Source organism: Schistocerca piceifrons, chromosome 4 (genome assembly GCF_021461385.2).
Source record: "Schistocerca piceifrons isolate TAMUIC-IGC-003096 chromosome 4, iqSchPice1.1, whole genome shotgun sequence".
In the NCBI taxonomy this organism is placed as follows: domain Eukaryota; kingdom Metazoa; phylum Arthropoda; class Insecta; order Orthoptera; family Acrididae; genus Schistocerca; species Schistocerca piceifrons.
Window position 1 is genome coordinate 411795538 of NC_060141.1, and position 17584 is coordinate 411813121.

The 17584-nt window shown below is 39.7% G+C and overlaps 1 pseudogene; it reads right to left on the reverse strand.

The window, feature by feature from the left end:
• Nucleotides 1-12707: 12707 nt before the first annotated feature.
• On the reverse strand, nt 12708-12825 carry LOC124797041 (annotated as a pseudogene).
• Nucleotides 12826-17584: the final 4759 nt, after the last annotated feature.

Sequence of the window (17584 nt, forward strand, 5' to 3'; positions counted from 1 at the left end):
ACATTTGAGAAACACATCTGAAATGGAAAATGGTAAACTTTTGCACCTCAGGACAATTAGTGTAGCTACATAAACTCAGACTGAAAAGGGCACTATACTATCTGTAACAAGGAAAGTACCTGAAAAGAGAAACTCTCACCACCAGTCACTGCAAAACTTCTTAGTTGGTAGCAGAAATGGAGTCTAAATAAGATGATGGATTGCTTGCAAGTGTTTATTTGGAGACTGGACATTTGCTGTGGTGCTATGTTGCACTGATTCAGCAATGGTTGAACAATAGGCATTTCAATCCATTAAGGACAGGGCATATTTACATAGATTCCTTCAAAAACAGTGTGGCAGCTTTCTCTACATTGGTGACTTTAGTTCTGCACTTTCCTAGTGCAAGTTTTCATAACTTCATAAACTTTGAACATAACTTTGCCATGCCATGCAATGGTCAAAAATATTTGACAACAAAGCCACCAAACAGCAAAAATATGACATAGCCATTCAGTAGTAGTAGAGATGGATATTAAAACATAAATAAACAATTAAAAGGTTGAAATGAGGCTGAGAAGGGCATACCAGTTAATTCTGGGTTGTTGTTGTTGTTGTTGTGGTCTTCAGTCCTGAGACTGGTTTGATGCAGCTCTCCATGCTACTCTATCCTGTGCAAGCTTTTTCATCTCCCAGTACCTACTGCAACCTACATCCTTCTGAATCTGCTTAGTGTATTCATCTCTTGGTCTCCCTCTACGATTTTTACCCTCCACGCTGCCCTCCAATACTAAATTGGTGATCCCTTGATGCCTCAGAACATGTCCTACCAACCGATCCCTTCTTCTGGTCAAGTTGTGCCACAAACTTCTCTTCTCCCCAATCCTATTCAATACTTCCTCATTAGTTATGTGATCTACCCATCTAATCTTCAGCATTCTTCTGTAGCACCACATTTCGAAAGCTTCTATTCTCTTCTTGTCCAAACTATTTATCGTCCATGTTTCACTTCCATACATGGCTACACTCCATACAAATACTTTCAGAAATGACTTCCTGACACTTAAATCAATATTGGATGTTAACAAATTTCTCTTCTTCAGAAACGCTTTCCTTGCCATTGCCAGCCTACATTTTATATCCTCTCTACTTCGACCATCATCAGTTATTTTGCTCCCCAAATAGCAAAACTCCTTTACTACTTTAAGTGCCTCATTTCCTACTCTAATTCCCTCAGCATCACCCGACTTAATTAGGCTACATTCCATTATCCTTGTTTTGCTTTTGTTGATGTTCATCTTATATCCTCCTTTCAAGACACTGTCCATTCCATTCAACTGCTCTTCCAAGTCCTTTGCTGTCTCGGACAGAATTACAATGTCATCGGCGAACCTCAAAGTTTTTATTTCTTCTCCATGAATTTTAATACCTACTCCGAATTTTTCTTTTGTTTCCTTTACTGCTTGCTCAATATACAGATTGAACAACATCGGGGAGAGGCTACAACCCTGTCTTACTCCCTTCCCAACCACTGCTTCCCTTTCATGTCCCTCGACTCTTATAACTGCCATCTGGTTTCTGTACAAACTGTAAATAGCCTTTCGCTCCCTGTATTTTACCCCTGCCACCTTTAGAATTTGAAAGAGAGTATTCCAGTCAACATTGTCAAAAGCTTTCTCTAAGTCTACAAATGCTAGAAACGTAGGTTTGCCTTTCCTTAATCTTTCTTCTAAGATAAGTCGTAAGGTCAGTATTGCCTCACGTGTTCCAGTGTTTCTACGGAATCCAAACTGATCTTCCCCGAGGTTGGCTTCTACTAGTTTTTCCATTCGTCTGTAAAGAATTCGTGTTAGTATTTTGCAGCTGTGACTTATTAAGCTGATAGTTCGGTAATTTTCACATCTGTCAACACCTGCTTTCTTTGGGATTGGAATTATTATATTCTTCTTGAAGTCTGAGGGTATTTCGCCTGTCTCATACATCTTCCTCACCAGATGGTAGAGTTTTGTCAGGACTGGCTCTCCCACGGCCGTCAGTAGTTCCAATGGAATATTGTCTACTCCGGGGGCTTTGTTTCGACTCAGGTCTTTCAGTGCTCTGTCAAACTCTTCACGCAGTATCATATCTCCCATTTCATCTTCATCTACATCCTCTTCCATTTCCATAATATTGTCCTCAAGTACATCGCCCTTGTATAGACCCTCTATATACTCCTTCCACCTTTCTGCTTTCCCTTCTTTGCTTAGAACTGGGTTTCCATCTGAGCTCTTGATATTCATACAAGTCGTTCTCTTATCTCCAAAGGTCTCTTTAATTTTCCTGTAGGCGGTATCTATCTTACCCCTAGTGAGATAGGCCTCTACATCCTTACATTTGTCCTCTAGCCATCCCTGCTTAGCCATTTTGCACTTCCTGTCGATCTCATTTTTGAGACGTTTGTATTCCTTTTTGCCTGTTTCACTTACTGCATTTTTATATTTTCTCCTTTCATCAATTAAATTCAATATTTCTTCTGTTACCCAAGGATTTCTACTAGCCCTCGTCTTTTTACCTACTTGATCCTCTGCTGTCTTCACTACTTCATCCCTCAAAGCTACCCATTCTCCTTCTACTGTATTTATTTCCCCCATTCCTGTCAATTGCTCCCTTATGCTCTCCCTGAATCTCTGTACAACCTCTGGTTCTTTCAGTTTATCCAGGTCCCATCTCCTTAAATTCCCACCTTTTTGCAGTTTCTTCAGTTTTAATCTACAGGTCATAACCAATAGATTGTGGTCAGAGTCCACATCTGCCCCTGGAAATGTCTTACAATTTAAAACCTGGTTCCTAAATCTCTGTCTTACCATTATATAATCTATCTGATACCTTTTAGTATCTCCAGGGTTCTTCCATGTATACAACCTTCTTTCATGATTCTTAAACCAAGTGTTAGTTATGATTATGTTGTGCTCTGTGCAAAATTCTACCAGGCGGCTTCCTCTTTCATTTCTGTCCCCCAATCCATATTCACCTACTATGTTTCCTTCTCTCCCTTTTCCTACACTCGAATTCCAGTCACCCATGACTATTAAATTTTCGTCTCCCTTCACAATCTGAATAATTTCTTTTATTTCATCATACATTTCTTCAATTTCTTCGTCATCTGCAGAGCTAGTTGGCATATAAACTTGTACTACTGTAGTAGGTGTGGGCTTCGTATCTATCTTGGCCACAATAATGCGTTCACTATGCTGTTTGTAGTAGCTTACCCTCATTCCTATTTTTCTATTCATTATTAAACCTACTCCTGCATTACCCCTATTTGATTTTGTGTTTATAACCCTGTAGTCACCTGACCAGAAGTCTTGTTCCTCCTGCCACCGAACTTCACTAATTCCCACAATATCTAACTTCAACCTATCCATTTCCCTTTTTAAATTTTCTAACCTACCTGCCCGATTAAGGGATCTGACATTCCACGCTCCGATCCGTAGAACACCAGTTTTCTTTCTCCTGATAACGACATCCTCTTGAGTAGTCCCCGCCCGGAGATCCGAATGGGGGACTATTTTACCTCCGGAATATTTTACCCAAGAGGACGCCATCATCATGTAATCATACAGTAAAGCTGCATGCCCTCGGGAAAAATTCTGGGTAGTGGTGGAAATTAGTGGGTTGCCGTGTAACAGTTTTACTGCGCATTTGTTTTTGTACCAAACAATTATTTATCTGTTTTGCTTGATCCATAATGCCTGGTTAAGTGACGAAAATGAATTATATAGTCTTCTGATCTGGGAGCTGTAATCCAACATGGACAGGTGATGAGAAACAGAATTGTCTGTCCCAGGGGCATGTATAAATTCCTTAGCTCTGCCTGGTATCACAGCAGTTTGTCGTAACACCACACAGCCTTCTATTTAGAAGAAAGGCTCCAAGCACTCTTTCATATACAGATCTGTTTCCTTCCACATTGCAGATACATTGTTCTGCTGAACTCTCTTCAAAAATACTTTAATCTTTTAGCCAGGTGCTTCACTTTGTTGAAATTCGTGCTAGGTAGCCGTTTCTCAAACTCAAAAGGGGAACATGTTTTGGGGCCATAAATGATCTCATAGAGAGTTAAACATGTTTCTTCATTTAGCCTGGCATTGTACCATAAAATCACACACTGTTATAGATGATCCCAGGCCAAGCCATTCATGTAATACGAAACATTTTTACTACCATTTTATTTATTGTTCAATGTTTCCATTACTCTCAGGGTAAAATGGCATAATGGTCTTTTCCTTTACTTGAAGTACTTGACATATCTGTACCATAAGGTTGAACATAAGGCTTTTCCGTTGATCTGATATAAAGATACTATTAAATGAGTTATGAATGCATTCATAACTGTCTTCAGTTGTTATTATGATAAGATAGTGAGAGAAATGATCAATGGTAGATAAAACATATCTATAATTCTGAAATGTTATAGGGAACGGCCACAAGACACCAAATGCTATGATTTCAAAAAGTCCTGCTGCCTCAGATAAAGTTTGATGAAATATATTTGGTCTTCATTCTTGCACTCTCTTAGTGCAAAGGAGACAATTTTGAATGTAATCATCCACATCTTTATTTTGCTGTGGCCATCAGTAATGGTCTGCAACCCACTCATGCATGGTGCATTTCCATTCTGACACACCTGTATGCTATTACGCCACTGTTGTAGTATGCACTTGCAGATAGTCTTTGAAACCATTATCCAATGAGAATTTTCTGATATAAAATGTCATCTCTCGTAATAAAATATGGCAAGGTACCAATTTCTTGAATTCGGCATCGGATTCCTATGCCTTTTTAAATTCCTCAACAAGCATGTCTTCTACTTGTAGGATCTTAATTTTCTCACTCAAGGCATCTGCATTCCGATTTATTTTGGCCAGCTTGTGTTTTTGCATTCATTGCCACTCACTGGAGACACCCAGGTCACAAGCCACCTGCATGCTACACAGATTAAAAATGTGCGCTGGTCTGGGACTCAAACGTGAGAAATTTACTTTTCACAGAGAAGTGTTCTACCAACTGAGCTATCCTAGTATCACTCATGACCTGCCTTCCATCAGTACCTCATCTTTGGCATTGTGTGAGCTATGCTCGATAGCTAAGTCACTAGAGAAATTGCCTCCAAAAGGCTGAGGCCCATGTTCAAGTCCTAGCTTGGCACACAGTTTTAATATGTCAGGATGTTGCAAATCAGCACACACTCCTCTGCAGTGTATAAATTCAGTCTGGATATTTAGTCATATTTACTGAGTTTTAAAGCCCACTTAACAACTCTTTTAAACTTAATGTCCAGATAGGTGTCCAGTGTCATGATCTTATTGGCAGCTCTCATGTCTATGCCGATGTGATAAGCCATTTACTGGTTTTCTTTGGGATTATCACTATTGGTGTATCCCAGGGACTGAAGGATGGCTGAATTACTCCTGATTCCTGTACTTCTGAAGTATTTTTTTCTACTGTAGGCTACAAGTGATAAGTTATGTGACATGGTTTTCTGCCTACAGGCCTACCATAACCCACAGGAATGTCATGGAATATTGAGGAGGTTGCCTCTATTTTTCAGACACGTTAGCAAATTTAGCTAGAACGGGGTACTACACACTCATACCTGCCTTACATGTGTGTTTAAGTTTCTTTTTAATTTCTGCTTTTATAGGTGAAGTGTGGTGGAATTTATGTAAAATTTCATTTCAGGCTGTTTTTATTGATGTGCTGTTATCTCATCAGCATTTACTTCATGCACTCCAAGTATGGCACCATGGGCAATTTTAATGTCTCTGCTTCTAAAATTATCTATGTCCTCTGGCGTAAGCATACCCCATCTGACACAGTCTTTCAAGTTAAACCATTCTTCCTCATGCACCTGCTTACAATCTAAAAAATTAATTTCTTGTCAGTGGATCCACTAAGAAAATATCTCCTCTTAAAAAATCTTTCCTCACCTCTATCTGAATGATACTACCTGAACTGCCTGATATTATCTTGACTATGTTTAATTTTGACAGTAAGTGGTTTAGTGGATTGTCAGAATGTGTCCATTCATTCTGGAATCCTTTATATTCATCTACTGGGAACATTAACAAAGGGTGTAATTTTCTCTATCCAATCTCCCAATTTAGACTTCCTGTGTTCAGAAGCTAAATATTCCTTGAAAATAGCACAGGAAATCATTACCTATGATGGCACCAAAGTCATGGTCACACTACCACATCATTTTGGATGTAAACTGGTACTATTCGCATTTCCACATTTTGTGAACCTATTGAGTAAATTACCTCTTTTCCAATCTACTCAGTCAACAATTCAGTGGTTTTTGTTCTTGACCCAAGTGGATTTAAATACTTATTTGTGCACCTGCATCAATGGTACAGGCAGAATGTTTACCATCAGTTTTATGTTGCAAGGTTATGTTTGCCACCTGAGCAATTCTTATCAGTTTTGCTGGACTTTTGCAGAAGAGGAGTGAGGGGCAATGGCAGACTCTCTCCTGTTTGTGTTTCCCGTACTCACAGTCCTACACACATTTCCTCAGGCACCTTGGTAACCTATATGTTAGCAGAGTGATACCAGAAAGTAAAAAAAATTTGCTCTCTCGTATTTGGCTTCTCTATGTAGCCACATGCTAGTTCCAAACACTCAGGTCTCTTGTGGCCTTAGTGTTTCCAGTGAGTGCAGCACACTTTGGCAATGAATGCATGGGCAAATTACTGAGCCACTTTGTGTAAAAACATGACTCACAAGGCATCCTACAGTGTATTCAGCAATGCACACTTCACCTCAGCATCTACAGGTATGTGTGGCTCACAAATGAACATATCCACACAGTGTATTTTTGCTTAACTGAGTAGCACCTTGTTCCTTTCCTTACTTTTCCTAGGTACAAATGTTCAGCATTATACAATTCTTTTTCAATCAGCAAAGTGCTCTAAATCCTCTCCAGAATTTTGGCATAGGGTGGGAAGCTTGTCTATGTAGTAGCTAACATCTACATCTACGTCTATATCTATATTCTGCAAACCACCATGAAGTGCATTGCAGATGGTATGCCCCATTGAACAAGTTATTAGGGTTTTTTCCTGTGAGTGCAGGAAGAATGATAGTTTGAATGCCTCTGTGCATGCAATAATTATTCTACTCTTATCCTCACAACCCCTATGTGAGCGATATGCAGGGCATTGTTGTGTATTCCTAATGTAATCATTTAAAACCAGTTCTTGAAATATTGGTAATAAACTTTCTCATGATAGTTTACACCTATCTTCCAGTTCAGTTCCTTCAGTATCTCTGTGACACTCTCCCACAGATTAAACAAACCTGTGACCATTCATGCTGTCCTTCTCTGTGTACAATCAATATCCCCTGTTAGTCCTATCTGGTATGGATCCCACACACTTCAGCAGTATTCTAGAACTGGTTGCATGAGTGATTTATAAGCAATCTTCTTTGTAGATTGTTTGCACTTCCCCAGTATCCTACTGATAAACCGAAGTATCCCACTTGCTTTACCTACGACTCAACCTATATGATCACTCCATTTCATATCTCTACAAAGTGTTACACACAGGTATTTGTATGAGTTGGTCGATTCCAACAGTGACTCATTCATATTATAATCACAGGATACTATGTTTTTTTGATTTAACGAAGTGCAAAATTTTACGTTCAGGAAGTTTTAAAGCAAGTTTCCAATCTCTGCACCACTTTGAAATCTTATCAAGCTCTGAATGAATATTTATGCAGCTTCTTTCAGATAATATTTCATTACAGGTAACTGCATCATCTGCAAAAAGCCTGGTTTTACTATTGCTATTGTCTGTAAGATCATTAATATACAACATGAACAGCAAAGATCTCAACACACTTCCCTGGGGCACACCCGAAGTTAGTTCTACATCTCACGATGACTTCCCATCCGAGATATATGCTGCATCTTCCCTACCAAAAAGTCCTAAACCTAGTCACAAATTTCACTAATACCCCACATGATCATACTTTTGATAATAATTGTAAATGCGGTACCGAGTCAAATGCTTTTAGGAAATCAAGAAATTCAGTATCTACCTGACTGCCTTGATCCAAAGCTTTCAGTATGTCATGTGAGAAAAGTGCAAGTTGGCTTTCACATGATCAATGTATCTGAAAACCATGTTGATTGGCATTGAGGAGGACATTCTGTTCAAGATACCCCATTATGTTGAGCTCAGAATATGTTCTAAGAGTCTATAACAAATTGATTTCAAGGATATTAGCCAGTAGTTTTGTGGATAGCTTCTGCTCCTCTTCTTTGTACATCGGTGTGACCTGTGCTTTTTCGCAAAAACTGAGCGAAGTTTTTTTGTTTGTGTTATCTATGATGGATTGTAGTCAGAAGAGGGTCTAACTCAGTGCAAATTCAGTATAGAATCTGACAGAAATTCCATCGGGCCCTGAAGATTTTTTCAATCTTAAAGATATCAGCTGCTGCTCAATACCTCTGACACTAATAGTTATTTCATTCATCTTTTCAGTGGTACAAGGATTAAAATTGGGGCATTTCTCCTGGGTTTTTCTTTGTAAAGGAACATTTGAAAGAGGAGTCAAGAATTTCAGCTTTTGCTTTGCTACCCTTAATTTCAGCTTCTATCTCGTTCACTAGGGACTGGACACTAACTTTGGCACCACTAACAGCCTTTACATATGACCTGAATTTATTTGGGTTCTGTGAAGGATCACGTGATAATATTCTGCTACGGTTGTTATTAAAGCCTCACACATTGCTCTCTTAACAGCCAAATGCACTTCATTCAGCATCTCTCCACCTATATCCCTACACTTTGTTTTACACCGATGGTAGAATCCTGCCCACTCGCCTAATATAGGGTGCCTAGGAAGCTGTTTTCTCAGATCGCTAGACAACAATTCAAGCAAATCATATTAATGGAGTTTATTACAGTAAGTAAAATTGACAATACTGAACTTTGTGTGTTCACAAAGGTGGATCGCAAGCAAATGGCAACAGGCAAATAATCAATGTTCTTCGGTATATACAATATCAATGCACGAAACAAAACCGTTCATAAGTCACTGTGTGGAGTTTGTATGCTGCAGCCAGGCGGCATGGCACTTATATTCTCCTCATATAGATGCTGCTCCTGTTGTGGTGTCATCCTAGTCAGAGTACTATTGGCTGACATCATCTCACAGCCTTCTCTGCCATTCCATTCTTCATCGTCCGTTCTTCATTGTCCATTCTTCATCGTCATGCTGGCACTTGTCGTTACGCCAGAGCACGTATTATGCAGTGATCTCTGTTTCTTTAGAAATTTCTTCACAGTGACTGTGTACCATGAAGGTTCCCTCCCATTATAAATTGTTCTACTGGATACACATCTGTCCAGTGCATGGTCAAATATTCTTTTAAACTTGAGCTAGAGTTCCTCTACGTACACCCAACCTGTGCTGAAAGTTTCAAGTTCCTCATTGAGATATGACACTAATGCTTTTTATCTAGTGTACTGAACATATATATTTTTCTGCTTGTTACCATAGTCCTTTGTACTTCGGTGATCATTGTTGCGACAACTGCATCCTGGTCACTACCAATTTCGATGTGGATATCCTCAAAGATGTCAGGCCTGTTTGTTGCCATTAGATCCAATATATTTACATTGTGAGTGGGGTTCCTAACTGTCTGATCTAGGTAGTTTTCAGAGAAGTTTCACAAGATGTCTTATCACAACCACCACTAACAAAGCTGTAATTTTCCCAGTTAACTGTTGGACGATTAAAGTCTCCACTGATGATTATAGTAAAGTGAACTGAGTTTTTCTCTAAAGTTGACAGTTACATTAGGAGATGAGTCTGGTGGGCAACAGAAGGACTCAATTATCATTTTATGCCCACCCCCTGTTACTGAGTCTTGCCTAAAAAATCTCACAGGCAGCTTCAATTCCTACCTTGATGGATTTAAGTTTCTTGTCTACTGAAACCAATACACCACCTCTATTTCCCATTCACCTATCATTTTACTATACACTTAAATCTTCTGCAAAAACCACAATTTGCTTTTAATTTCAGGTTTCAACCAGCTTTCTGTACCTAGTATTATGTGAACTTCACTGCTTCTCATATGTATTCCAACTTTGGCACTTTGTTGCGAATGCTTTGGCATTAGGATTTTAATACTCTCACATGTGGGAGCACTTCTTTCGATCTTACTCGATCTTACACTGATACTTGTGTGTTTCCTACAGCTAAAAAAAGAATGAACTCGGAGCCCCAATGACAGGCATAATTTGTTCCAACATGTGCCACAATCTGCAGTCGGTTGCATTCTGCCAGAATAGCCTCTTCAACATGCTGAATGAGGCGCCCTGGCATACACACTGAGTACATCTTGTGTCCTTTCCTGTCCCTTGCTGCCATTTAGCCTAAGAGGTACCACCATTCACCATACATTTGAACTGCCAACAATTAATAGACCACTACCCTATGCTATGCTTATCTCCATATCAGTCCACTAGTCCTTTTTCTAAGGATGCTAAATGGCTTGGTATTTTTCAGCCCATCCACAGAATTTACATAAGTGCGAGCCTCTCTTTGCAATTTAACATTGGCAACTCCTACCAACACTTTGTCACTCCACACAGACATTTTTTTCTACACATGTTAAAATTTGTATGAAAATGTGGACATTTTAACTTGGTTTACCAGTGAAGGTGAGAATCAGCAAACCCAATGCAACATCAGTTCCAGGTCAGTATAGAAAAGTCTGTGGGAACTCTGGAAATGGGGAAATGAGGCTAGGTACAGGCAGAGCGCTACTTTACAATTTAACATTCAATAATGTCTCATTCAGGCATCTTTGCAGATCTTTATTCTCCACCCAAATTTGCTCCATCCTCACTTGCAATTCTGGATCCATCTCCAGTTTTCCTTGTGACCTGCTTGTGGGCATCCCTTTGAACTATACACATCAAAATAAAGAAAAAGTGGCAGCTCTCAATGATGTCTGTGGTGCCATCAGCTATACTGGAATCTTCTCCCAAAAGAAAAGGTTGCCATTTACATTTTCTGGCTGATGATTGATGTAGCAGTGTCATGTAGTGACAGAGCACCAGTATCCAGCAACATGGTGGTGCTGGGTCATTGTATTCGTGATATGGCCTTGTGCAAGGATGGTGGGTGAGGCTGGACACCCTCACACAGCTGCAGCAGCAGTTATGATGGTGACATTGTGTGGACTGTGGCAGGTACCCCGGACTGACTGTACTAAGCACTTATCCACTGCACCTCAGTGTGGAGCCAGGTGGCCTCGCATGATGGTTTAATTCATCTGACCATGGCTTAGTAAATTTTTATGTGGTGCATCATAGACAAGAACAGAGTGAATCAGGCATCCCACTTCTGACACTAGTTTGTCCACTTGGTGGGTAGGGGTGTAGTCAGGATTTAGAAGTGATGTGGTCTTAGAACTCATTTACAGACAAAGGAAACTATAATGGTTTAATTTTTTATGGAGATTACATGGTAAAGACAGCTAGTGGGGTCAGAGAAGGTAACACCAGCAGATGCAGACACATCTCCAAGGAAAAGGAAAGTAAAAAGATAAAGAAGACAAATCAATTTAAAGTTTATTCTGGTGGTGACTCGTAACAGAAGAGAGCTCTGTTTTGTGGCCAGAAATCTGTGAGCTCCCTATCTCACAAGTCAGATGATCATTTAGCATGACATGAGTGGCAAGGGGCTTCGCTGATTATGTTTTAACCTGCTTCACCATGAACCAGCCAACATTGCATCAGTGAAAAGGGTAAGGATGAAAATGGTGGCTAGTTTGTAAATTTCAATAGTAAAAATTTCTCACATTTGGAACCTGGTTGCACATTGCACAACTGAGAGTGAAACCACTTGCCATACAATCTAAGGTATTGAATGAGGGACACACATGTGAACAAAAACTTGAACAAAACAGCTCAACTTATAAACTTCAAATCACACACTCATATATTATACCGCCACTGTAGTCTGACAGTGAACTAAAGAAAATACATTTATACATGGTATCTAGTAGGATTTGTAACTAAATGGTGAAGAGTCATTCACAGATATGGAAGTATTTCTGAAACCTAAGCCCCATAAAACAAGTGTGGGGTGCTCTAAAAATATGCATTTCACCAAAAACTGCACTGAGGGGGAAATGAGGCACAATACTTAGCAAAGTCTATATGAAAATTATTTTTCCATCTTTTATTCTCATTGTGCACAGTTTCACTGTAACCAATCTTTATTATGATCAATAAAACCTCATTAAGGAGTATATGTGCTAGGATAGGGTGACCAGATAACCTGTATTTCATGGGAACATCCCATATTTAGTTTAAGTGTCTCATTGTCCTATAAAAACACATGTGTCACATATATTGTCCCATTTCACATTAACTGTTCTGTACATTTTGAATTAACTTGTTTTTAAGTAACATGTAGCATAACTGAATGAAGAAGAAATGTGAGCATACCCAAAGGATAAAGAAAATACACTGTTGTAGCACTCCGTTGTAAGGCCACGAGTGGCTTACCGGGACCATCTGACCGCCATGTCATCCTCGGTGGAGGATGTGGATAGGAGGGGTGCGGGGTCAGCACACTGCTCTCCCGGTCGTAAGATGGTATTCAATCGAGTAGCTCCTCAATTGGCATCACGAGGCTGAGTGCACCCCGAAAAATGGCAACAGCGCATGGCGGCCAGGATGGTCGCCCTTCCAAGTGCCGACCACGCCCGACAGTGCTTAACTTCGGTGATCTCACGGGAACCGGTATATCCACTGCGGCAAGGCCGTTGCCACACTGTTGTAGGTCAGCAATATATGTTCTGAGCAGAACACTCTGTTCCAGAACATACACTACTATGCTACTCACTGTTTGATTAAACCGAGCTGAACAAGGTCTATCACTCTCAACCGTTTGTGCTAAATCCCTCTGGCACTAATGCTGCTGCACAAAGTGTATTCTCTATTACAAAAGTTTTGTGGAGTGATGGGAGAAAATATAAAAATACACTAAATGAAGTGGGCAAAAAGGAATACAAATGTCTCAAAAATGAGATCATCAGGAAATGCAAAATGGCTAAGCAGGGATGGCTAGAGGACAAATGTAAGGATGTAACGGTATATAACACTGGGGGTAAGATAGATATTTCCTTCAGGAAAATTAAAGAGACCTTTGGAGAAAAGAGAACCACTTGCATGAATATCACGAGCTCAGAAGGAAAACCGGTTCTAAGCAAAGAAGGCAAAGCGAAAGGTGGAAGGAATATATAGAGGGTCTATACAAGGACGATGTACTTGAGGGCAATATTACGGAAATGGAAGAAGAAGTAGATGAAGATGATATGGGAGAAATGATACTGTGTGAAGAATTTGACAGGGCACTGAAAGACCTACATTGAAACAAGGCCCCGGGAGTAGACAACATTCCATTAGAACTACTGATAGCCTTGGGAGAGCCAGCCTTGACAAAACTCTACCATCTGGTGAGCAAGATATATGAGAAAGGCAAAATACTCTCAGATTTCAAGAAGAATATAATAATTCCTATTCCAAAGAAAGCAGGTACTGACAGGTGTGAAAATTACCAAACTATCAGTTTAATAAGTCATGGCTGCAAAATACTTTACAGGCGAATGGAAAAACTGGTAGAAGCCGACCTCGGGGGAGATCAGTTTGGATTCCGTAGAAATGTAGGAACACGTGATGCAATACTGACCCTGCAAATTATCTTAAAAGATAGGTTAAGGAAAGGCCAACCTACATATCTAGCATTTGTAGACTTACAGAAAGCTTTTGACAATGTTGACTGGAATACTATCTTTCAAATTCTGAAGGTGGAGGGGTAAAATACAGGGAGCTAAAGGCTATTTACAATTTGTATGGAAACTAGATAGCAGTTATAAGAGTCAAGGGGCATGAAAAGGAAGCAGTGGTTGGGAGGGGAGTGAGACAGGGTTGCAGCCTATCCCCAATGTTATTCAATCTGTATAATGAACAAGCAGTAAAGGAAACAAAAGAAAAATTTGGAGTAGGAATTAAAATCCATGGAGAAGAAATAAAAACATTGAGGTTTGCTGATGACATTGTAATTTTGTCAGAGACGGCAAAGTACCTGGAAGAGCAGTTGAAAGGAATGGTCAGTGTCTTGAAAGGAGGGTATAAGATAAATATCAACAAAGAAAAAACGAGGATACTGCAATGTAGTTGAATTAAATCAGGTTATGCTGAGGGAATTAGATTAGGAAATGAGTCACTTAAAGTAGTAAATGAGTTTTGCTATTTGGGAAGCAAAATAAGTGATGATGGTTGAAGTAGAGAGGATGTAAAAACTAGACTGGCTATAGCAAGGATAGTGTTTCTGAAGAAGAGAAATTTGTTAACACTGAGTATAGATTTAACTGTTAGGAAGTACTTTCCTGAAAGTATTTGTATGGAGTGTAGCCATGTATGGAACTGAAACATGGATGATAAATAGTTTAGACAAGAAGAGAATAGAAGCTTTCAGACTGTGGTTCTATGAAAGAATTCTGAAGATTAAATAGGTAGATCACATAACTAATGAGGAGGTACTGAATAGAACTGGGGAGAAGAGGAGTTTGTGGCACAAAATGACTAGAAGAAGGGATTGGTTGGTAGGACATGTTCTGAGGCATGAAGGGATCACCAATTTAGTATTGGAGGGCAGTGTGGAGGGTAAAAATCGTAGAGGGAGACCGAGAGATGAATAGACGAGGCAGGTTTAGAAGGATGTAGGCTGCAGTAGTTACTTGTAGATCAAGAAGCTTGCACAGGATAGAGTAGCATGGAGAGCTGCATCAAATCGGTCTCTGGACTGAAGACCACAACAACAACAACAACAACAACAACGGCAGCAGCAACAATGAACTGATGAAAAGATTAAGTTTAGTGCAGAAATTGTTAAGGAAATAATTATAACTAATACTAATTATGATACTTCATGAGCTGATTTTTGTAAAATTCTGTTTGAAAATATGGAAGTCATTGGTGACATATTCTTCTGCAAAATATAGCAAAAAAAAATCTTTCAGAGTCTACCCATGACAGCACTTCCAGGCTAATTGAGAGTGAAAAATAAGTAACCTGTGTAAATAATAACCATTTTCTGCCATAGTTAAAGACCTCATTACATTAAACTGACATATTGTGTCTGCTTTTGACAACAATAAAATATTTATTCTGTTGGTAGTGCAAATCATTTTGATGTTCTTTTGTGTGTGTGTGTGTGTGTGTGTGTGTGTTGTGAGTTTTAACTAAGAGGTATGAGCCATTCAGGCTACAGTGAACTGTGGATATTGTAGAAATTTGGCCAGTTCTGCAGAAAGTCCAAACACTTCAATAGTGACTCTTACATTTAAAAAAGTCTCCAAATTTTGAACTCTTTCACATAGCCCAATGGGAATAACTGTCTTTTGTCTCTAACTGATCTCTGTGCATTCAACTCTGGTCACCTTTTTTTGGATCCCATCACAGCTTTAAAGAAATTATTTTTACAGCCCACTGGGTTAGACACATTGATATTAGCTCTTGAACTTGGATTTGTTGTGTTACACTGAGAACAACATCTGCTACACTTTTTTTTGCATATTCCAGAATTGTGTTTGAGACATCAGTCACAGTTACCAAGGCCTTGTACAATGGACCACAGCTTCTTGAAAATTATGAGTACTAAATCTAAACACTGATCTCTTTGGTGAATGTAACTGCTCTTTAGTTGGTTGTGAAGAAGGATTTCTTCTCTCCTTTGTCCCATCCTAACATATGAACTGCACCATCGAAACAATAGGGCCAGAAACTCCATTCCAAGCGAGTCTCAGCAGGATGTCTCTAATGATAGTTGCAAGTATCTGTGTCCCAGAGTACAGTGGATGTCCCAGAGTCTAGTGGACTATATAAATGCAGAGAAAATTCATCCAAGCAGCAATTTTGCCAATTAGAACTTATCAGCCAGTTTACTGCATATTTAAGATACATAAAAAGGACAGATAACACAGTTGCCAATTTTTTTTCAAAGCTGAACAAAATTTCACATGCCACTGATTTTGATATATTGCGGTGCAATGCCTCTAGGCAGCCTCCTAGCCTCCACAAGCAAGTGCACAACCTCACACATCCCACAGCTTAACAGCAGAATTAAGCTCACCAAAGACAGGTACATTTGAAAAGATTGTTGCTAGCAGCATGAAAAAAGATTGTCACTAGCAGACTAAATTGTGTGTAGCATGCCAGGCACCCAAAATAGCCCACCATGTTTACGAACCAACAAGCCAATTCACAGAAATGACACACTGTTTCTCATATGTCCACACTGATTTGGTGGTCCTGCTGCCTCTGTCTGAGGGATTCACATATATTTTCATGAACATTTCTGCAGATACAACAACTACAACATTCTTTATTACATGGATTACCCAGTTCAGCTACACAGTACATGTCACAACAGATCAACAGTGTCTGTCTGACTCTACCGTATGTCTTGAACTCACTAAATTATGTGGGTTCCAACACCATCACATCACTAGTTATCACCAAGCCAGGAACAGGATGGTAGAGGACTGTCATGACACGAACTGTCTCTATCCTGCCATAAATCAAGAAATCAGTGCATTAACAGCTGCCCGTTCACACTACAATCCCTTACTCTGGCCCTTACCAGGTTTTGGAGCACAACAAAAATACTATGCAACTCTTATGCAATGATAACACTACGACAGTGTCACTCAAAAGAGTAAATCCAGCTTACATGTTAAATACTGATGACCTGCCAGCTTAGTGCCCATGCCCTTCATCACCAGATGAGATGAGCAAGATCTACAAACCACCCGTTTTAGCAATGCCTACACCACCGCCATACCAGCAGCCCCCAGCATAACCTGGTAAAGAACTCTGCTGACAGTTTATATGAGGGCCAGCAGATGATTTCAGCATCAGTCCCTCTACATTCCCTGATCTCCATTCTGTTATGAGGGGGAAGGAATCGAGTCCTGTGTGGCAGTAGAAGATCAACTAGTGCTTTGAGTGTAGTGTGTTGCCTTTGAATGATACAGTGAATCACTGCTCAGTTAGTCTTTGGCACTACTTGTGATCACTCATGTTCTGTAGGTGCATCAGTGCATCTGTTAAAAACTACCGTATCTGTTCACCTCTCAGTAGAAATTAATATTAGATGTATTCATCCTCCCTGTTTATAACAGCTTGAACTGTCTGAAGTGTATGAATGTCTGAAGAAATGGCAGTCCATTCCTTCTCAAGAGCTGGAACCAGAAAAGAAAGTGATGCTGGATGCTGGGCTCTGGAGCAAAGTCAACATTCTGACTCACCCCAAAGGTGCTCCACTGGGTTCAGGTTGGAACTCTGAGCTGGCCAGTCCATTTCAGTAATATTATTGTCTACAAACTGTTGTCTCACAGATGAGAGGGTTCTTTGTACTGCTGATACAATCACAGTCTCCAAACCATTCTCCTACAGTACACACTACATGATGCTGTAAAATATGTTTATATTCTTCCAAATTCTGCATTTTCTTAAGTGGAATA